This window comes from Sander lucioperca, chromosome 19 (assembly GCF_008315115.2).
Source record: "Sander lucioperca isolate FBNREF2018 chromosome 19, SLUC_FBN_1.2, whole genome shotgun sequence".
Lineage (NCBI taxonomy): Eukaryota > Metazoa > Chordata > Actinopteri > Perciformes > Percidae > Sander > Sander lucioperca.
In genome coordinates, this window is record NC_050191.1 from 7308502 (window position 1) to 7332154 (window position 23653).

At 40.1% G+C, this 23653-nt stretch overlaps 3 long non-coding RNA genes across 3 annotated transcripts in view; 2 read left to right on the forward strand and 1 right to left on the reverse strand.

The window, feature by feature from the left end:
* Positions 1-23653, forward strand: part of LOC116066074 — a 194131-nt gene that overhangs the window by 52791 nt on the left and 117687 nt on the right. The window lies entirely within an intron of this gene.
* LOC116066075 lies at positions 5180-19714 on the reverse strand. Its single transcript, XR_004108893.1, has 3 exons — positions 19591-19714; positions 6459-6465; positions 5180-5190 (listed from the first exon to the last, which is right to left on the reverse strand). It is a non-coding gene; the product is annotated as an uncharacterized LOC116066075 (long non-coding RNA).
* On the forward strand, positions 5544-22880 carry LOC118493827. Its single transcript, XR_004895852.1, has 3 exons — positions 5544-5554; positions 19182-19184; positions 22663-22880. It is a non-coding gene; the product is annotated as an uncharacterized LOC118493827 (long non-coding RNA).

Sequence of the window (23653 nt, forward strand, 5' to 3'; positions counted from 1 at the left end):
AGGGCCTATGGTCTCCATGTGCAGTTATACACACTACCAGACGCGCACACTTCAGAGACTAACACAGTGACTTGGGAACAGCCTTGTTAATACATTTTAATTGGAAGAGCAGTGACTGCAGTTTGAAAACAGAGTTTTAATGGAATATGCACATTTCGTAGTCACCCGATGTACTTAAAAACTAACACTTGTTCCTTGTGTTTAATTGTAAATGCAGTGTAATGATGGTGCATGTAAAATACACTCTGAATATTGGAACAACATGATTTCTAAAATGTTATAGCAACTCAGCAGGCAAAACATTGATGCTTGAACACAGGATGCTTAAAGCGTAGGCCACCAAACGTAGCCTGTATGTTTACATGATATCCAATTTCAACCCCAAAGGCAGACTTCAGGCTTCAAGTCTTTGAGAAACGCAACATGACGTCCGGTGCGAGGGCCAATAATGTAACTGCCGATCAGTACATTTTGAGGCGTTGTGAGAGTCCTGTACAGTAAACGGTGAACATCTCTGCCACAAGAAAAAAACAACAACTCAGGGTTAGAATTAGAATTAGCACTTAATTGCCCGAGAGTTTGTTTAACAGCTGATTGTGCTGGAGCTTGTTGCAGGAAACCAAGCGCAGTCCCTCCATTTCTTTTCTTCCTCTCTTTCGCCGTGAAATGGAGCTGCTTTCAAGTGCTTAAAGTGCCCATATTATGAAAAAATCACTTTTTCTGGGATTTGGGGTGTTATGTTGTGTCTCTGGTGCTTCCACACACATACAAACTTTGAAAAAAAATCCATCCATGCTGTTTAGAGTGAGATACAGTTTCTGAATGTGTCCTGCCTTCAGTCTCTGGGTGAGCTGTTCAAAATCGGTACGGCTTGTGACGTCACAAGCCAAAACGAGCAGGCTAACCGCAACCATTAGCTCGTAGCGTTAGCATGCTAACGCTAATGCTAACGCTAGCATGCTAACGCTAGCATGCTACCTCGTTCTCAGTAGCAAAGCACTGCTACAACACACACAAGTTCACCATAATCTACAAAAGAACTACTTACATGTGCGCGCTCATTTAGAAGTCTCCCAGCTAATCCTGCCTTGTAACTGACCGAAGTTGTAGAAACAGCCTTTCTTTTACTGTCTATGGAGCTAGCTAGCTGACATGATCTACATCTGAGCTACTGGGCATGTGCAGTGCAATCAAAGATAGTACAGAAGAAGAAGAAGAAGAAAAGAGGTCTCACTCTGTAGCTAAAACAGAGACCAGGTGAAAAGAGGCTCTGCAGCAGTGAGAGAGAGCACTGCAGTACAACACAAATATGGTGTTTTTTGAAAATTAAACCATGTAAACCTATTCTGGTACAACCTTAAAATACAATTATGAACCTGAAAATGAGCATAATATGGCTGCTTTAATACAGAGGTGAACCAAACAACTCCCCACCTGTGAAACAAATCGGTGTTTTTTTACTGGTGTTGTTGTGAAGCACTGGTATTGTGTCACCTGCTGAGAAGACACGATCACATGGGTTCAAATCAAATTTTGTACTTGATAAATTATGTAGTAAAATAAAATGAAATACACAATATCTAGCACTGCTTGTTTTTCCTCTATAAAAAGGTATCAAATTATGATGCCACTTACACATCGACCAGCACCCATTTTACTGGTGAATAAAATGATAGAATAAAGAGTGGCGTTAAAAGAACGTGTAAAAAGTTGTTGAAGCAGATGTGTGGTTTCAGTTCTGGCTGTAGGTGGAGAGCCTGATTAGCAGCCTGATAAATACGTCAGTAACCGTGTGTTCTCCTTCTGGGATTTGCAGTGATCCTCTGACTGTAACCAAAAACAGGACATGTAGCAAGGGGGACAAGAAGCATTTGGAAGTTGAAGTTGGGAATTTAGTTTGATGTTTAGTTTGTGCTCAAATAAAGCAGATGTGTAGCCTGTCCCCACCTTGTGGGATCAGTCCTGAAAAGCAGGTTCATGTCAGTTTATCAGTTGATAACTTTGCTGAGTAAAACCCAGAGCTTAATGTTTAATTTGTGCCTTCTAATGTTCATATTGATTTTCTCCATTAATGCAGTAATATGTAGTTGGAAGGAGAGAGTTAAATGGCTGCTTTCCACTTCTTGACGTTTTATACTGGGGAGAAATGGGATCCAGATGCACACTTTGGCTGTGTCTAAACTCTTCACATTTAATGGAGATAACGGTATGCAAATCTTAGCATGTGGAGTGTTTAGTATGTAAATGTATCCGTCCCTCGAATGTATGCACTAGCATGTAATAATTCAGTATGCATATTTAAATTGGAATAAAAAATGTGGGTGCCCCCTGCAGGCGACATTATTTTCATAATTAAGAACAATAAAGGAAGAATCGGGTTAGATAGGTTTAGAAGGTTTACACTGTGGAGGTTTTGTGCACCAACATCATCTGATGCAATTAGATAATTATGAGACTTCATCCTTCAGCGACATTAAAGGTGCTGTAGGTAGAATTGGGAAGATCCAGGACTTCTATCTGAACAGGGAGCGGTGGATTTTTGCAAATCGCACTACAGGCTGTAGGTGGTGCTTACCTACTGCACCTTTAACTTCCCACAGCAAACAAAATAGTTTTGAAAGCCGAGCAGTCGTGATAACCTTTCAGCTTGTGTGTGTGTGTGTGTGTGTGTGTGTGTCTCTGTCTGTGTGTCTCTGTCTGTGTGTGTGTCTTTGTGTGTGTCTGTCTGTCTTCGTTTACCCAGCAAGACAACTGCTCAGGACAAGAGTGTCACACAGTGTCCAAGATTATTAGGTAGCAACCCTTCTGCCATCTGTTCGACTATCCAACAGAAAACTACAAAGGTGTGCACGGACTCCTTCCACCCTGCCAGCTCTGTTTGAACTCCTTCTGACTGAACAACTTGGCTTAAAACCAGAACTGACCCTCAGGCCCTTTGGAACCAGAATCTGACTTTTCACCGCAATGCACCAGAGTGGAGCAATTAATCTTATGTAGTAACATGTTGTTTTCTAAAACACGGTGGGCTATGCATTAGTAATAGTGTTGCTTTTTAATGTCTTGAAATGCTTTGGGTAAAATTAAATATGCATTAGGGCATTTATATAGGTTTATGGTAATCTCTGCCTGCTGTTTATAGTTTTTTAACTTGCACAAAAGCAAGTTCCAATCGTCTTCTTTATGTTGACATATTAATAAAATAGAGTGAGTTCCACCAGTTTGTTCTCATTATAAATTAGGCTGTAGCTGCAATATGTTTGTCGCTGTTGTGTTAAACTTTATGTTTAACTGCTCCTTGCCAGCCAATCAGCCTTGCTGCCAATTTTCATTCGCCAATTGTTACTCCAACAGTTTTTAAAAAAAAATAGTTTTTACCATATACCGTCATTATGAAGGAGACATTTTTACAGTTATAACAGTTGACAGGAAACCTTCAGCTGCAACAAGTCAATTTCTTTTTTAACCCATGTGTTGTCTTCCCTTCAACCTTGAAAAAAACACTTTTTTCTGACATTTGTGACGCCTTTTTTTCACAATTTGTTTTTGCTTTTTCCAACGTTTTAAATTTTAAAATTTTTCTTCCACACATTTTCAGCGCTTATTTCTACATCCAATATTTTCTGATTATAAAACAAAAATTTAAAACGGGCCAATGTGACCCGAAGTCAACACAATTAAACTATGAAAGTTTTATTTGCAAAACTTTCCCAGAACATAGAAAAGTTATGTGTATGTGGTAAGTCATCTCAATATAAGTTGCATGAATCAGGAGTAGTAAGTAAGTGGTAAGTAAACTTGATTTTTAAAGGGGTGATAGAATGATTATATAGGGTATTTCACACTGTTCCTTAAGGTCTCCGAATAGGGTATGTAACATTGGTTGGGCTGAAAATGGCCCGGGTGCTGTTTTATGGGCCCTAATGCAACCCTGTGAGAAAGCCCTGAATGAAATGAGAGATTTTCTCCCATATATGGTATGCTCATGAATATTTAGATGAGCTGCACACTGATTGGTTGGTTGAAACACACACACACACACACACGCACACACACACACACACACACACACACACGCAGTCCCCCTCCCCCTCCCCTCACTCCTTGCACACCACATCACACACACTGCACAGAAATTTTATACATTGTTCGTCTGCTATTTCATTACTAAATTCACTTCTGAGACTTTTTTATGCGAGAAATCAAATCTGTAGAACTCAAATATGGGCCGTTTTATGAAAAATTATGGCTAATTGCAAATTTGGTCCAACTGTGTCGGACTTAAGAATCTCCACAGTCTGACGTGACAGCCGGCCGGTCAGCTGCCTTGCCGGTCAGCCTGTCCACCTTCACAGACCCCGCTGTGAGCTGGCTGGAGCTCCGTCACGGCCGGCAACCCGCGGCGCTCCATACCTAGCGCAAAGTCACCGTTTCTGGGTTACTGGACTACCAAATGCCGCTGCCCTGACGGCGCTCCATGGCCGGCAGCCCGTGGCGCTCCATACCCAGCGCAAAGTCACCGTTTCTGGGTTACTGGACTACCAAATGCCGCTGCCCTGATGGAGCTCCAGCCAGCTCACAGCGGGGTCCGTGAAGGTGGACAGGCGGACGTTGAGGTAAAAAAAAAAAATATTTGCACATGTTAAACAAATTATGATAATACACTAGAATGTATAATGTATACAAAAGTCTATATAAAAACTATGTATTTTTGTTCTCGCTTAAAATTGTAGGCAGGCTACTGTAGGCCAAACCTCCGGGACCTCTTAACCTGGGACCCTTGATGTCATCAGGTCAGCTGCTAGCTGCTATCATCCTCGTTTTTCCTGCCGCCACGGCATCACTACTTTATGAATGAAACATGGCGGAGAAACGTAAAAGTGCTGATAACTCCTCTGTATCAAAAAAGAAAGTAAGGCTCTATCTCAAGAGTTACCTCAACTTCGGTTTCGGAGGGGGGGGCTCAGCTTTTCTTAGACATAAGTAGGGGGGGCGCCAAGGAAAAAAGGTTGGGAACCACTGAGCTAGAGCATTCGGTCATTTTCAAAATAAACAGCCTGTGTAGACTCCTGATCGTAAATATCACAAATATCACATCACTACACTGTTTTAACAACTAAAACACAGCCACAGATTATTGTCGATCACAACTGCACTAAATGGAAGAAATCATTTGACTGTGTAGACTACTTACTTTTTATTGTAGAAGCAAAACTATCCAGGAAAAATGACCAAAACAACGAATGCTGTGAGTCAAACAGTGGTTGTGCAGAAACCACAAGCATCGCTGAAAACCCTCATGAATAGATTTCCAGTTGCTGTTGTGACACCATGGCTTCCACACATACATACAGTATATGTCAGGCTGAAGAATGTGTAATAAATGATGCACAAGACAGCTGGAACATATCCATTGTAATGTAATGATGCAGCTTCAATCAAGCAGAATACATTTGATATTGTCAGTGTGAAAAATATGTTTTCCAACTTCTGGGGAAATATTTCGAACAAAGCTTTTTATCCTCTACTTTTGTGATGCTTTTTGTGACGAAACACTGTAGAAGCCTTTCTGTCTTCATATTACCTACAGTATTTGGCAAATGGAGGATAATACATCTGCTGACAGAACAGAGGCAGGTGGTCCATGTTGTCTGCATGCTGCTCGTGTAGATCAACACTCAATATGGTATATAGTATCTCTATACTCTTATGTTATTCACTGAGCAGGGATAGTTCCATGGGACATCCGGGCCATGAAACCTGTCCGATACAATGATGCAGGTTGTCAATAGTCGGTTGTAGACAACAGAATCCATTATCCAGGTAGTCGTGGCCTTGAGGAGGTTAACATGGTGACAAATCTCCTTTTGGCTACTGCAACTACTACATTTCTCCATCCCTCCTCCTCTCCTCCTCCCATTCGTCTATTTCTTTGTTTCTTTCTCTTTTCACTTCCTTTTCTTTCGCCATTTATTTTCCTCTTCCTCATCTCTTATCCACTTAATCAGTCTCCTCAATTTTAATTTTCTCCATTTCCGGTCTCCCTTTACCTCTACTCATCTCCACTTTCTATTTATTCTCCCTTCCTATCCCATCCTGTCCTCCCTCATCATCTCCTTTTCTCTCGTTTGTTACTCTTCCATCTTCTTCCTCACTTCTCCTGACACACAGAAAAACCCATCAGAATCCGCCCATTATGTTAAAACGCCTACCTGCCGCACTGTTACATAAATCAACCCCCCATCCCCCCATCCTCACGTCAAAAGAGAAAAAGAACTCCCCTCTTTCCTCAAAGTGGAAGAACAGCTTTCAGTGCTGTAGTGGTTACAGAGGTCAATTATGGTTAGCCATCAATTTTACACACACTTAAATGGAGTGCCGGTGCAGGTCGTGAAACACTCTCCATCTGCTACATACATCAGTCATCTTTACAACCGCTGGCGCTGTCACTCGCTTCCTACATTTCTCCTCCTCCATGCTGTATTTTAAGCCACCTTTGGACATTTGGAGGAGGACGCAGAAAGGAGGAGAGCGATAATTTTAACTTCATTTTCACACTCAGTTTAAGTATATGCTTATGTCCTCTATCTCCTTGTTTATTCACTCGCCCTTTTTTTCCTGCTGTATATCCTTTCTTACTGACTCCTATTCGTGAGTCATTCATTTAAAGAATGTGTTTATTGGTATTTTAGTTGTAACGGGCAAAACTGTTGAGTGCCTGAATAAATTAAAATGCATTCACTTGCTCACTGTCATTGTTACACGCTCATACAGTAAGCAGGGGGCTGGTAGGAGAGTGCATTACTAATATTGGCTGTGATTCTTGGCCACTGTGTCCGTTCCACTGTGACCAAACAGTGCTGCTGCTCCTCGGGAAAGATCCTGAGTAATGGCTTTGGACCAGAGATATGCACTAATCTTGGGAGAAACAACTGAATCAGATTTCTCTGAGGCATGAGGGAGAGTGGAAATATCTGAGATTAGGCCTGCACGATATTGGAAAAAACTTACATTGCGATATTGTTTTCCCCTGTAATATATATATTGCGATATGAAAAAAAGACTAATTTTTACAAGAGGACATAAATAGCCCTATTTAGAAATACTAAATCATTCTCAACTACTGGGGTGATTTTGTAGGGGAGTGCATCTACAAAGAAAATAAAAATTAAAAAGGAAATTTTCTTATGTGAACCAGTCTTTGTTGAACTTTAAGCCTTTACAAAAACCAAAGCAAGTAAGCACTGTGACTACTCTTGTGAAGTGATTTTGGAGAGGGACATTAGGAAGAAATACACTGGTTGACTGACATGACACCATTGTATTCATATAATATCAATCCAGGCTAAAGTGAGTGATATTAATAATGCATGCATGTTGCTTCCTCTAAATTTCAGGTTGTGGTCGACTAGCGGGGCCTGCTTTGGTTGTTTGATAAATTGATTAAAATTGATCATGATTGTTGGTTTGCTGTGCATGCAGAGCCTGCATGTCACGCGATAGCAACAAACTGTGTATCCAGAGCACTTAAATCAGTGTAAATGACATATCAGAAACAGACTGTTGTAGATTAGTGTTACGTTTCCAGCGTCGCAGCTCCGAACCGTAACGTTAGTTGGGACAGACGCCTTGTTTCTTTAGGCTAACTATGTTAGCTTTAGCCTGGCTGGTAGCAGCTTTCTGCGGTGAAAAATGGCCGGGATATGTCGTGATTACGTTGCATTAATCAGGTGATTTAGTTTGTCGGGAAAGGGTCGGCCGGTAACAATCATGGAAAAGAAGAACGGTGAAAGTTTACTTTTTTTATCAAGCAGCAAAGAAGTTGTAGCGTCAACATCGCAACGTCCTGCGATGTGACTATCGCGCATGTGCACATTGCGATGTAGACGATGAAACAAACTATCGTGCCGCCCTATCTGAGATGTTTTTTTTTCTTAGTTTGTTCCCATTTTCGTGGAGTTTATTCAACTTAAACTTATATAAACAAATACATTGTATTGAAAAGTTTATTAATAATTGCTCCTACTGAGGCGTTTATTTTATGTAAATTAGGGGTGCACCAATCCGATATTAAGATAGGCTATCGCTCCCGATATTGATGAAATAGCTGGATCGGGGATCAGAAAAATTAACAGATCCACGGGCTGATCCAGTTTTGTTAGTTTTTTTTCCCCCTCTGTCGCACGTGTGTCACATGCTGGAAGAGTTGAGTGTACAGATAAATAAGAATTCAATACATTACATCTATGTTATTTTGTCTAGTTATGTTATATGTTATGTTATAATGTTTAGTTAGGAAAGTCTGGTGCCTTTAGTCTCTTCCACATGGTGGAAGGAAGGTATAAGGTGGAAGGTATACAGTGGATTATTAATTCAACAACAGTATCGGGTATCGACAGATACACAAAGCCCAGGTATCGGTATCGGGACTGAAAAAGTCAGATCGGTGCATCCCTAATGTAAATAACTGTATGCACAAAAAAACAACTCAAATCAGACAAGCTGTTGCAGGGGAAAATAGTTCTTTAACTACTGTTCCGTCTCACCAGCGTACCATGGTGTAAGATGGGTCTCGGAATTTGTGGGAATTCTTGGGTTCTTCAACCAAAATAAAATAATGCGTAAATGCCATTTATTTACATGCATTTATTTGAAACCAGTATAACAATGGAATCGGTCATCATGCCAATAGATAAAACCTATTTTTATATCTATAATCATGCCTTCCATACGTCTAAGAAAATAATTTGTGTATTTCTGACTGTTAATTATATATCTTTTCATTAATAGAGACCTGAGATCAGGTTGCACTTACATTTCTCACTACAAACCTAAAAAAAACATGCAAACACTTAAAAATGTAACGTTAAGTCATCAAAAACCAGTTCTTGTCTCAAGAACACTTTAAATTGATGTTCAATATTTGAATAAGTGCCACATTGTCACCTGTTAATTAAAACATAAATGTAATTAGTCTTTTGTAGTTTTTTCAGCCACCTAACAAGCTCCACAAATCACATGGTCAAAACCAGGGCAAAAAGACCAGTAGGGACTTTCTGCTGCTCACAAAGCTTAAAGGAATAGTTTGACTTTTTAAATTTTTTTTTTTTTTTTTTAAATACGGCTTATTCTCTTTATTACCAACAGTTAGATGAGAAGATCAATACTACTCTCATGTCTCTATGGTGCACATTAAGCTACAGCCAGCTAGTTAGTTAGTTAGGCCTAGCATAAAGACTGGAAACAGGGGGAAACAGCTAGCCTGGCTCTCTCCAGAGGTAACAAAATCAGCCTACCAGCATCTCCAAAGCTCACTAATTAACTTGTTGTATGTCATTTCGCCAATCTGTAAATCCTCTTGGCGAGAAAGCGAATAAGCTTATTTACCAAAAAGTTGAAGTACTCCTTTATTATCACTGCGACTACATGGTAATGATTCAAGGTGTTTTTATTTTGGCCCTGAACCTGATTCGATTCCTTTTTAATATTGGTGCTTAATAACTGATGCTTATATTTACTTAAATGTTGATTAAATGTGTATCTGACATATTTAAATAACAACTGTAGTCCACTAAATCTGACACACCTTTTTTTTCATGTGCTACGTGATCCAAATACTGGAGGACCTGGTCCACAAAATATCACATTCATAAGCTTAAAGTATTGATATGGTATGAATAAAAGTTTAACCCTGAGAATGCTACTCCTGACACTGTTTACAGATTTTTATGAGTAAATCAAACAGAAACTGCAACAGTTGGGAGGAGAAAAATAGGACTTTTTAAAGTGCTGAATGAAGTGAATGATGACCATGCCAGTGAGTACAACTAAATCTTTCAAAGGCTGAAATCTCATCTGCAATTGATCCATTGCTGTCTAGATCACCTAGTGTCAGTAAATGTCATTCACATTCCTTGTTTAGCGATCCATCAACCTGTTACCCTCCTAATAGTGCTTTCAGCTTTGAATAATTGAAGTCCCATCCATCATCATCATCCATCATCTTCTTCCGCTTATCCGGTAACGGGTCGCGGGGGTAGCAGCTCCAGCAGGGGACCCCAAACTTCCCTTTCCCGAGCCACATTAACCAGCTCCGACTGATTGAAGTCCCTGTCCAGTAAATCTTTTATCTGTTACCTTGACTTTAATATGCTTTTATATGACTGCAGAAACCCATCTGGATGAGTGAGACTTGTACTTACTGACTGAAGCCTCCGGACATTTGAAATATTCTTAGCTTTCTTTTGATTGCTTCTCTTTTGAGTCATCAAGCCTCCTAATTACTGCTGAGTCCCCTCTGCCGTGTGTCATGGTAAACACTGTCTCAGCTCTGGTGGCCTCGATGATACCGTCTGTCTTGGAACTGCATTCATGAATCTTCCTTAGCATAGTTTTAATTTGGTGTGTCACTCACAAATAAGTATGGTTTTGGTGTTTTTCCAGGTCAAAATACGTATGTCAAGGTATTTACTTGAAAAGTGGGATGAAATTGGTCAAAAAGCGCACATTTTAGCAACTATAATTGAATGTGTAGTGGGGAACTGTTCAAGAATATCAAATCCAGTTTTAAAATAGGCATCTGGATGTCTTTCAACTGGAAAATTGCCAAATGACAAAACTGATTTGGTGAATTTCAAGTCAAAAGTTTTTTTATTTTAACAATGTTTTTATTCATTTTTTTTAAATGCAGTTACAATTTTAAAAACACCCATCTTCAGATTTTCTCATACACCCCCAATTTGCCTCTGACATTAAAGTGGACACATTTGGTTAAAAGGTTTTAGATGCAGACGTTATATAATCATTCTTTTAATTACATTGAAATATAGTTATTTAAATGTTATTGAAACAGTACCTAAACATCTCAAAATCTTATATCTGAACATCTTTTGACCTGGTAATCATCAAATCAACACTTACTTGGCTACTGATGGGACATTTTCTTAGATCATCTGAACCAATGTTAGACCTGGCAAAGTGTTTGTATTCAGTGTTTTCTTACCCTGTCCCACTCCAAGCCTCTGTGCTCCTGCCCACACCTGCGTTTTTAACTCGACTTCTGACAACAAATTCACACAAGGCCTCTTAAACAGCTGCCAACACTACATCAATGCCTGTGCTGAGCACACTGAAGTGGTGATCAATTGTATTTAATCTGTTGCCTTTATCTTGAAGCTGTTCCGCTCTTGAAAAACTGAGAGAAATTAAATTCAAGAACAACCCCTGCCATATGAAAGCATTCTAGCTGTAAAGACAAATGCACAAAACTAACATTGAGGACATGATGTGGAAAGAGAAGTTAATTGTGCAAGAAAACATGATTTCTGTAACCCTATAACTCTAGTGTGCTGCTTACTGTTATTTATGCAGCTGTTAACCCTTTTTCTAGTCACTGCACTGGTGTTTCCTCCCAGAAATAAAAAGAATAGAATACTCCTGATTTCACGGTCTGATAGAAAGTGATCTGTTGCTGGCAGTAAAAGGTAGTTTTAAAGCCAATTTATTCCTGGTCCTGGATGAAAACAGTCACACTGGGTTCTGCACCTGTCTGTTTTTAGTCAGGAGTACTATTTTTATGGGTTTCTTCAAGGAATAGTCTGAGCAAGAAAGTGTAATAAGAAACTTATAAGAAATAAGTAATTTCTCAAAATGTCAGAGTGTGAGAAGATCAATACCACTCTCATATCTGTCCGTTAAATATGATGCTCCAGCACCAGGTTCATATTTAACTCTTGGCAAGCATATTTAAAAAAAAATAATTGACAACTTTGTTTATTGATTTTCACATATAGAAAACAGTTACAATCTGTCACTCAATAGTTATTATAGTTATCAGTTCAGAACCAACTAAAAAATAATTTAATGTTGTACTTTGTAGGGGTGGGAATCACCAGAGGCCTCATGATACGATATCATCGCGATACTTATGTCACGATATGATATCGTCACGATATTTGTCATGATACGATATCACGATACTTATGCCACGATGAGATATTATTGCGATTTTAAACATATTGCAATATTCTGCGATATATTGCAATTTATTACCTTTTTTCCAACTTCAAAATTTTCCCTATTTCAACTTATGTCCCCAAAAGGGTCAACATCTGTTTTATCTAAAAAGATACATTTCTGTTTGTTCATCTCACTTCAATTTTATTGCTGCAAAATAGAATTATCAAGCAGACAAACTGACCAACACATATAGTAATAGATCGATACTTGGCGTCTGTGTATCGATACAGTATTGCCACAGAAAATATCGCGATACTATGCTGTATTGATTTTTTCCCCCCACCCCTAGTACTGTGTCCAAGTGTTGACCCATCATCTCCAAGTAGATGCCTTATTTAATTGTTTTAAAATTTAAAAATTAAAAATGTTATTTTTGATGAAACTTCACAAAGTTCCACGACTATTCATTTCTGACTGTTGCAGAATTTTCTACAGCTAAATAAAACATTATGTACACAAGTGTAGTGCTGTGTGCAGTTTACTGAGTACTTTAATCCTCGGGACGAGTACACCTTATGGCCATTTGGGCCATCCAACATGCAAAAGCTACATAGTACTGCTTGAATACTGAGCGTGAACACTATGAGGAGGTAGGAATAAAGTAGGAGCTCTTATTTGTCTCTGTAGTTCCCTTTGGTACAGCAGATACACGTAGAAAGATGTGGAGAAGCCAGATGTTGAATCATTCATGTCCTTGTGTTTGACTCTCCGGTCCACTGAGAGATACAGTCAAGCTTCTGTTGTGGGGAAAGTGGTGGAAGATGCACTTTCTCGTGCCCCTTTCCATTCTACTGCTGGTACTCTCTGGCTATATTTATTCTTGTGTGTCTTTTAGATATTGTAGATGCAGAATATTTTAGTCTTGTGCATATTTTTGTGTGTATGTTGGTACCTCTGTCTGTAAATAACTTGTTTTCACATTTTCTGGTTTCTTTTCTGTTTTTCTGGTCATCTTCTTCCATAATACAATTTCACTTAAGGTCATAATTTTCCGGCCTCATTGTGTATTGTCAGTTAATTTAGCCCCTAATAATAATTAATAATTTTTTAGTAAACTCTGTGTACACAAACAATGTTCTCAGTGCTTGAGTTCATGTGTAGAGCCCCTGGTGATACTTAGAGCAAAGTTTCATGTTGTGTCGAACCTTCATAGTGTTTTAAAAATAGTGATGCGATCATAGTAGTGCCCCTAGCACTCCCGAAAACAAAAATACGGTCAATCTTATAAGTGGCCTTTCCGTCCTAATTATGCTTTTAAACGAAGGTTTGACTCAGGTACATTCACAAAAACACCCTAGGTTGCATTTTGGCGAGAGTTACACTTTAAGTTCATTTATAGGACATTTATCTTTGCTTTTTTACTTGTGGAATACTGGAAAGTTTACCTCTTTAGATCTCTAAAATAATATTCAAATTGAACAATGAAAAGGTAGAAGAAGATATAAATCAGTCTTGGCTTGCTCACAGACTCATAGAAATATGTAGTCTTGTGATAAAGGGTAGTGAGTTGACTTTTTAATGGGCTCACAAGCTAAGAAGTTTGTGAACCATATATGATACAGCCAATATCGATTATGCTTATGAATTTGTTTGTTTGTATAATTCATATCAACAACTCTGATGAGAGCAGGTATTTATCTTTCTCCTGAGAACTGTTATTTTCCTCAACTGTTGTTAAACTGTAGCTTGCTTTTGCGCCACTGCTACCGTTCTTGGTTGCCAGGTTGGAGGCGGTTAATGGGGATTATAATATGAATTGCTGACTTTGTGTATCTGGAGTGAGTTTCAGCAAATGCCAGTTGGAATTTAAAGTGGACATCAGATAAACAGTGTAGGAATTGTAGCCGTTTTAGTATTGAAAGTGATTTTACAGTTCAACATTATGACTTTATTTAAGTTGAAGCTTTAAATACTTGCAACCAAAACCATTCTTAAGTATGTGACACAGACATAAGCAGACACTTGATATCTTTCCGGCTGATTCTCTGCCAGACCTGCGCTGCAGCATCTTCACATCTCTTGTTTTGGGGCCTTTTTGCTTGCAGTCTGGTCCACATGATCAGAGGGATTTAGGTCAGCTTACTGACTTGGCCGGTTCAAGAACATTCCACTGTTTGGTCCTAGAAAACCTTTGTGGTTGGAATGTCCATATGTCAAGGATCACTGCTCTGCTGCATAGTATAAAAACCTGGAGGCTATGTATTAAAACAAAAAAAACAAAAAAAAAACGTCTGAATTAGTGTGTGACAGCTCAGTCTCTGGGGACTTGGTTTGGGAATCGGAGAGTCGCCGGTTCAAGTCCCTGTACGGACCGAGTGTGGACTGCCAGTTCACCTCTTAGGCCCTTGAGCAAAATACAAATCCAGTTTGCTGGAGTACCGTGCCAAAATAACTGAAATACTGTCTACAGTTCATATACTAAACCCTAAATGACCCATATATATCATCCTATGAAATATGGATGTACAGAATCAAGTCTCTTTCTTGTCATATTTATGTGAGCAACATCTGGTGTGTTGCGGAGACAAAGTTTCTGCTCATCAGTGAAGCAAAACAGGAGAGTTTGGAGGCAGACATAAAACAATGTGACAAGTTGCTGCTGAACTGAAACGCATCATTATAGGAGAAAAATAACACAATGTCACAGAGCCTTGCATAGTCCCATGCTCCTGAAATGAACTCTCACTTTCCCTTCTGCAGCAGAGGTGTATAACTATTTCAACTTGTCAACCTTTTTGAAATATAAATCTCTAACCTCCGACTTTTATAATAGGACCTGGTCTCAGATGCAGTCAGGACAATGTTTTTGAGTATTTCACACACTTTTGTAAACCAACAGTGTGAGCTGTGTTTGATTATAATGAAACAATTTTGAAGAGATTTTTTTTTAAATTGATCTATTGGCCACCTTGCATTTTCAATAAGTCAGCACTAACTATACGTCTTACTTTGTTCTGCTGCGTTGTTGTGGTTTATGCTATAACTCCTGTAACATGATCAAGGAGTTCTACTACGAAAACAGCTGAATAATGGCTTTTTGGCTTTTGAGGAGCTTTATCAAGTCTGAGAAGATTGTGAGTTACTCTTGAGAACTTGAGTCATAAACTGTGGCATGGAAATATTTTAACATGCATGGACGGTCTAAGAAAAGATGCTTTTGAGTTGCATAATGGGTCTAGTAGGATGCAGTTTTTGACTCATGGTTGGGACTAAAATTAGATCTTTGGAAGTACAATATCACATCAGTGGAGTAGCCCTTTAACTGTTTAATTGTAAACAACTGACTGGTACAACCCATACTAACTTATTCAGCATTCAAACTAAGCTACATTTAAATGTACACGTAGAAGCCTGCAGAATTGTAGCACCAGCACCAAAACATTAAGTAATTTGCACGCACTTTACTGAGGCATCTGACTGTGATGAGCCTCCCAAAGGCTGATTTGCATTCTCCTGCTTCATTACATAATAACATTCCTGTCTTCAGTAAGACAAATGGACAACAAGTGGTCAAGCTAATATGGCAATAATGAGAAAACAGACGGTGCTAAATACCTGCCTTGTTGACAATTTGTCAAATATGAATATTCTGCAATAACATTTTCTGCGACGTTCAGCAGCTGCGGTTCAGCTTTGCACAATTTATAACTGTCCTCCTGCCTCTGAATGCCTAAGTTAAAAAATAAATCACAGACGATGTTATGTAATATGTGATGCTCAATGATTCCCAGTCTTATGTGCGAATCTGTTAACTTAAAAACTCTGACTGAAGTTTGTCAAATTGTCAGACTCTGACAGATGTTGAATGAGGTAGTGTGACTGTGACTCTGAGTGGTCTGAGATAATTTTACAAGAGGGGGGAAACAAAGTAAACATTGCCTATGCTGCTGCGGGCCAAGTGTAATCAATTTACATGCTGTGTATCTCCCCCAAGCCAAGCTAACATATACACAGCTCAGTCTAAAAAGGTATTTGGCAACTCCAGTCAGAACAAGGTAGAGTTCCTTTTTCCGTTAAATCCACTGTGTACATGAAATGCAGCCAGAGGAACAAAAAGACCCAGCTGGAAGCGGAAACCGTGAAGACAAGAGCTCATTACTAAAATCAACACTCTGTTCTCCTCTTCTGTGTCTTCTTTCGTCTCTCTTCTCCAATCACGTTCATGCATGAACACCAGCGAGGGTTTGTTCTCTTCATTTGAGCACGTTGTTTGCGTGTTATTGAAGATGAAAGTTAGGAAGTCTCTCCGTCACTCCCGAGGGCTACGCTCTAAAGTGTTTCTCAGGCGACCTCATTTAGCAGTGGTAAAAGCCTAACAACAAAAAACATGAACTCTAATCTGCAGGCAGATGAAGAAGTGGAGAGTTGAGGAAAATGATGGAGAGGGAAAGAGATGAGGGCTCGGGTTGATGTTTGTTCGATGGTCATGCTGCTCTCCAAGTTGAACTCCACAAAACCTTGTGTTTCAACTCTGTAAATAGAAAAGCTATTTTCTTTTCTTTTACATGCTTCAAACTTTGAAATAAACTTGAAATATTTTCTGTACTTCATGACTGATATTGTCTTGTCCCTGCTTTGGAACAATATTGAAATGATTTTGAGCGCTCACATTAGCAAGAACATGATTGTAATAGTACATTTTGTTTTAGTTCCACATACACTGATTGTTGCGTTTATGAGGTTTTATGACCCCATAATGCCACAATGGCTGTTATAACTTGTCTTGGACTTGTGTTTGGATATTAAAGTGCCCAACTGCCCATATTATGAAAAAATCACTTTTTCTGTGATTTGGGGTGTTATTTTGTGTCTCTGGTGCTTCCACACGCATACAAACTTGGAAAAAAAAACATCCATGCTGTTTTGAGTGAGATACGGGTTTCTGAATGTATCTTGCCTTCAGTCTCCGGGTGAGCTGTTCAAAATCGGCAGGGCCGTCTACGTCATTGGCCGAAACATTTGGTGTGTGCTAACCACTTTAGCTAATACCACATCAGCTAGCTGTTTCTCCAACTTCGGCCTGTACAAGGCAGGATTAGCCGGGAGACTTCTTGTAAACGAGGGTGCACTTCCAACTTTGCGTGGAATACCTGCAGAACAGGGACATGTAAGTAGTTCTATAGTTCTATTGAGAACAAGGTGGCTAACCGCTAGCGCTGCTGCTAGCCACCTCGTTCTCCTTGGCAAAACACTGCTACAACACACACTAGTTCACCCTAATCTACAAAATAAATTGTATAGAACTACTTACATGTCCCTCGTCTACTAGCGCTGCTGCTAGCGCCGCTAGCTAGCTAGGAGTAGTAACTAGCTAGTAGTCCTTACCTAGCTACTGCACATGTGCGACTCCCAACAAAGATGGAATAGAAGTGAGATGTCTCACTCTGTAGCTAAAACAGAGAGCTAAACACACAGGGTGAAAAGAGGAGCTGCAGCAATGTGCAGTACAACAAATATATGGTGTTTTTTGAAAATTAAACTATGTAAACCTATTCTGGTACAACCTCAAAATACAATTATGAACCTGAAAATGAGCATAATATGAGCACTTTAAATGTATTGGTGCAAATGTGCCATAGAAGTAAAACAAAGTCAAACATTTGTGATTTGAAATGGTGTTTTCATGTTGCTGAGAAATTTAGCATGAGGGATGTCCTGAAGTTTTCTTGGCCAAGACTCTGATCCGAGTACTTTTAATCTTGTGTATCTGCCAATACTGAGTGCGATCATTTCTATTTACCTAAATGACACAGCTACCCATGGAATATAGAAAGAGATCTTAATTCATCCAAAAATAAAGTTATCAGTACAGCCTACATAGTAAAAAATAATTCTACACATAGCAGCAGAAGATATATCTAAATTGAGCTCACCTTACTTGTCATGAGCTACTGTATCTGATCCAAATGGTGGAGGTTCTGGTTCAATACTTGTTGATAAGCTTAAATCATTGTAATGATATAAATCAAAGTTTGCGACTCTTGAAATCGACGTAAATGATCTGTTTTTATTTTTTTACTAGAGGATACCCATCACTTGCCTTGATTTATAGGTACTACAAAAAGACCATTAGCGGTTGTACATTGGTGTTACAGAGTGGATCGTCTTCCCTCACAAATGATCTTTTGGCTGCACACAAACACAACAACAGCCAAGTTTAGTTTTGGCCACGTTTATGATGAAATTAACGTTAATTAGCGACAGGAGAGCAGCTTTACAACACTAGCAGGCTGAGGCGGATAAAACACAGTAGAGTTTGAAAGGACCGGCATTTGGGGGTTTGGTCTGATCCCTGTCGTTAGGATCGACTCGGGACATATGCAGACCTGCCAACATGTACGCATTTTTCGTACTCGGCACGCATTTTGACCCTTAAGTATGCTTGTACGATTGCCTGCTTTTTAGGTACGCATTTTGTTCATGGATGTATGATTTTGTTGCATCTTTCATTTTGCCGGTTTGAGTTTCTATGCAATCTATATGACGTTGATTCTGCCGCTCAGCCACAGCGTATAAGTGGAGTGAAAAGCTTTCGGCCAATCCGAGCGCTGCATTTTAACACTCCGCCCACCTGCCCCTCCTAGCCAAATGCTTCGCATGTTTAATTCAATTCAGTGCCTCAAGCAAGCTAGGCTGGCCAGCCGGTAACTGTAGGCTTGTATGCCATGACTGAACCACCTCAAAAGGTTCGGAAACCAACAACGGAAACTTGACAGCTATCGGGAGAGATGGCCTTGCCTCCACATGTCCAGGCTACCTCATCACGTGTTCTGCATCGTGTGCAAGACAGACATCGATATCAGTCACGAAGGGGCAACAGGTAACGAACACAGTCCCACACGCAAATACTCGGGTATGGTTAATACGAGTCGGGTATGGCTGCAGCCTGGAGACCTCCCGTCTCATGCCTCTCATGCCCGCTAACTTAACCGTGACTTCATTTAGAAAATAATTCACGATTTCGTAGGCTATTCTGAACATCTGAGTTTAGCGTTGGACATGCCCAGGAATGAGACAGGAGGTCTCCAGGCTGCAGCGATACACTCTTGCAAATACTCCCCGCCCAACCCCCGAAACATAATGATATTAAAAATAAAAGGATGATAAGAAACAAAACGTTCATAGTGTCAATAGGCTAGCCTGTCAGACCCGCAACTAATGGGAAGGATGTCCCATTAGTTGGGGGCAGTTAGAAAAGTGGTGGAATGGCTAGAAAACTAGAAGGTTTTAGACAGGCCAGGTGCTGATTCACGTAACAGTTAGGCTATTTTTAGCCTAATTGAATTTATGAACATAAATAATGACCTTGACATCATAACAGGGAGTCCAGCTGGGACGAGCTCAGTTAATGATGCATAGCATACAGTAGGGCTATTTGCTAGGCCAATGTGATGGCAACTGACATAATGCAATGTCACCCATGTCAACCTTTGAAAAGCCTATCTGAAAATATCTGACTCATGTTATTTATTAGCCTATAATCATGTCTCTGCCAGGCTTCAATCTTGTGCTTTTTTAATAGTTGCTTTAGGCCTATTTAAAGTTGCTTTATGAGTAAATCATTACTTAGACTACTTTAGTAATCAGAAGAAGGCTATGTGTTAACCTGGTCTGACTCTCATCTTTAACACAGAAGTACTTAGGCCTATTTATTAGCTCTCTCTGCCTCCTATTGGTTAGACTAACAAATATATGGGCACAAAATTGGACAGAATATAAGAAAACATTTAGTTTCAGTACACCTACGGCCATTCATCCACTCCATTCTTTTACACAGTAATAATAATTTATTGTAATCTAGGAGGTAGTGATGAGCCAAACAATGTATTTGAATATAAATTACATATATCTAGGTGTGTGTGTGTGTGTGTGGTGTGTGTGTGTGTGTGTGTGTGTGTGTGTGACGTAATTCATAATATTTGTAACAATATGCAGGAATGTGACCTACTCATAGTAGCCTATCATAATCTATCCCCTCTCCACCTACATTTTCAGATTGCAAACGCCATGTGTCTATTATGTATTATGGTGTTAGGTTTCTCACTGGTGGGTGTGCAACGGTGGAGCGTACATTGGCGGCGGGCTGTCAGGTGCGCGCCCGGTGGGGATGGGGGTTGTACTCATAAAATGTCTTCAAGGTTGGCAGGTCTGCATACACACACACACACACACACACACACACATATATATATATATATATATATACACACACACATACATACATATATGTTTAACCCAAGCTTCCAAAACACTCATTTCTTGCACTTGCGTCTCTCTCTCTCTCTCTCTCTCTCTCTCTCTCTCTGGTCAATGAGGCTGAATGCATCTGCAAGATCACACAGAATTGATGAAGAAAGCACCATCTTGCCACTGATGAATTCTTAATGGATTTCAATGCCTTTGGGGAGCCATCACATGTGTCTGCCGGCCTATAAACCGAAAGCCAGAAAGAAGCTGGGGAAACCACACACAAACGCAACATGCAACTGGTTCAGGATGGCGTGTCTGGAAAGAGTTGTAAGAGCAGGAGATCACAAGGTTGTCATAATAAATGTTAATGGCATTGTGTTGAGATAAGGATCAAGACACTGGATTGAAAAGCGCTGAATTGACTGGAGGGAAAGAGCCCCCGAGATATACTGTAATTATTTTGTCAGCTCAAAAGACTACATCATAAAGTCATGTGATATTCAATTAAGACAGGCCTCGAGAGACTGTAGAGGAAAATCAATGCAATCATAGCGAACTGGAAGGAATCATAAATCGATGGCAGAAGTCCATGACAGTCCTGCAGGGCCGTGATACGTCTGTGTTTGAGGACAGAGTCTCCACAGAGACGGACTGCAGACGCATTAACACACAGGCCATTAAACACCAATTACAATCCAATTAATACACACTGACATCATCAAGTGGAGCCTACGCGTTGGGGCGGAGGGGGGGGGAATCGATGCATGTCAGTCACCATGGAGAAACTGAGACTACTCAGGTGTCATCCAGGAAGGTGACAACACGGCGATAGATAAAGGGACGGCTGTATGCTGCCAGAAATGATAATAACCAGTGAGCATGCACGCACGCACGCACACAGCAACAACTCTGTGTGTGTGTTTTTATATCTGGCACTGTTGCCAGGTTTGAGATTTTTAATTGTACACATGAGGATTGAGGCTCTAATTAATGAAAGAGGAGCTACTTTGACCAGCTTTGTTAATAGGTCGGTTAATTTGTGTGCAAGTTGCATTTAGACAAATTTTACAGCTCCGTGACTCGCTCATCATTTATATTCTTTCCTTTCATATTCACTCATTTACCCGTTGTCTCATTCCTCGCCTGAGTTTGTTTATAACTGTCCCAGGAATATAAAATGAACACTCTACTCCCCTTTTTTTACTTTTCACTCTGATATTTTCTCACCTGGAGACTATAGGAGGGCAGGAGGGATTTAAAGGAATCACTCTGATGCTTCTTGAACAGAACTGGAACCCTGCGTCACCTCTGTAATGGCATGGATGATACCTTACCACCTTTTTGGCCCTTCCTTTTCACTGTTGTCTCTCCTTGATTCGCCTCCTCCTGTGATTTGATATTATCCCTCTCTCATCTCCTTTTGTCTGCCTTTTCTTCCTGTCTCTCATTCCTTTTCTATTATTTCTTTATCACATTCATCATGGCCCGGGTCACTTGCAACAATTAAATGGGTGTCAAATCCCAGCCCTGAGCATGCTGCGGAAGGATATTACATTTTTCACACTTCTGCTCTCTTTTTTTCTATTCTGTTTTTGTTCTCCTCCTAACCTCTCTCCCCTCTTTGGGAACCCTGCCTGTCTTATCCCTGTCTTCTTTTAAAACCCACCCACCTGCACCACTGAATCGTGGGTGTCTACATTAGTCTGATTGCCATGAAAGCAGCAGTATGAGAATAGTAAAAGAGACAGAGTGGTAGGTCTGGATGGGACTGAATAATGGTACTTAAGACCATTAATGACTCAAGCTTTTTCACTCTGCCTGTCGCTCATGATTGTGCGCCCTTTGGATAACCATGCAGTGCACTGTGGGGGAAGAAGGAACATGTTAAATATTGCACAACTTCTATTCAATGTAGTTAGAAATATTGTTAGAAGTGTTTGTTCTAGCCTTATTTATTCTTACTCTGTGCTATTTTATAGGTTGTATCTGTGCTTCTAGGCCACCAACCAGTGATGTAATGCTGTGTACATATACTATAAGGTAGGAGAGAAAATTATAGCAATCATCAAAGGCAATCCCAACAAAGTCATTTTACTTTTAGACACATTTGTAACTTTAATATTAATAGCCTGCAGACTAGGGGTGGGCGATATATATTGTCTGCGATAATATCGTCATTGTTGTGTTAACGATGATTTAAATTACTTAGAAAAAAACACTTCAAAACACGCATTGAAACGCTACATATTCACTAATGCCAACAAAGATGGCGGCGCACGATTGTGCCGCGGCTACTAGCTCTCCTGTCTGTGTATATTTATGCAAGTACAGCCACACTGAACTAATCAATATAGGACTACGATACAACACAGCCGTTACGAGAGCCTTCCAGGCGGCTCATAACATCCCGGAGGACATAGCCAGACCACTGGGCGCTCCGTGGATTGTTGTCGGCAGCTAGCAGGCCGAGCTAGCTACCGGCAGGATCGAGACAAGAACTCCGGCAAGACCAGAGGAGGAGGACTGTGCATTTTTGTGCATAATGAATGGAGTACCAACAGCAGGATTGTTGCCCAGCACTGCTCACCTGACCTGGAAGCCCTGTCGGTTATTATACAGGCCATTTTATTTACCACGAAAACAGCACACTGCCGTCTACATAGCCCTGTACTCCCCAGCTTCTTCCAGCATGTAGATTGTGCTACTAGAGGGAAGAACACACTAGACCATGTATACTCTAACATCAAGAAAGCATACAGAACTACGCCTCTCCCTCACCTGGGCCAGTCCGATCACATCCAACTACTCCTGATCCCAGTCCCGGTCAGAAGGACTATCAAAACCTGGCCTGACACCGTTTACTCAGACTTCAATGTTCCTACACTAGTTCAATTAGTATTTTGTATGTCTTTGAAATGTTTTTACTTGAATACCATCCATCCATCCATCCATCTTCGTCCGCTTATCCGGTATCGGGTTGCGGGGGTAGCAGCTCCAGCAGAGTACCCCAAACTTCCCTTTACCGAGCCACATTAACCAGCTCCGACTGGGGGATCCTGAGGCGTTCCCAGGCCAGGTTGGAGATATTACTTGAATACTTATATTTTAAAGAAAATAAATAAGAACTGTTTTCATTCAACATTGTGCCCATTATTATCATCAGTGATTAAGTAACTAAGACTTTTAAAAACACATTTTTAAAGGATATTGTCTAATTATCGTTATTGTCAAAATCACCAAAAATATCGAGATATTATTTTTTTGTCCATATCGCCCACCCCTACTGCAGACTAGTTTCACAACACTGGAAGAGCCCCCAATCCCCAGCTCATACCTCATAATAATTTTTCCCAAATATTCCTTGCTAAAAATATAGTTGGAAAGGAGGCAATGATGCACAGGACTGATGAGCCTGATGTGTGTGTGTGTGTGTGTGTGTGTGTGTGTG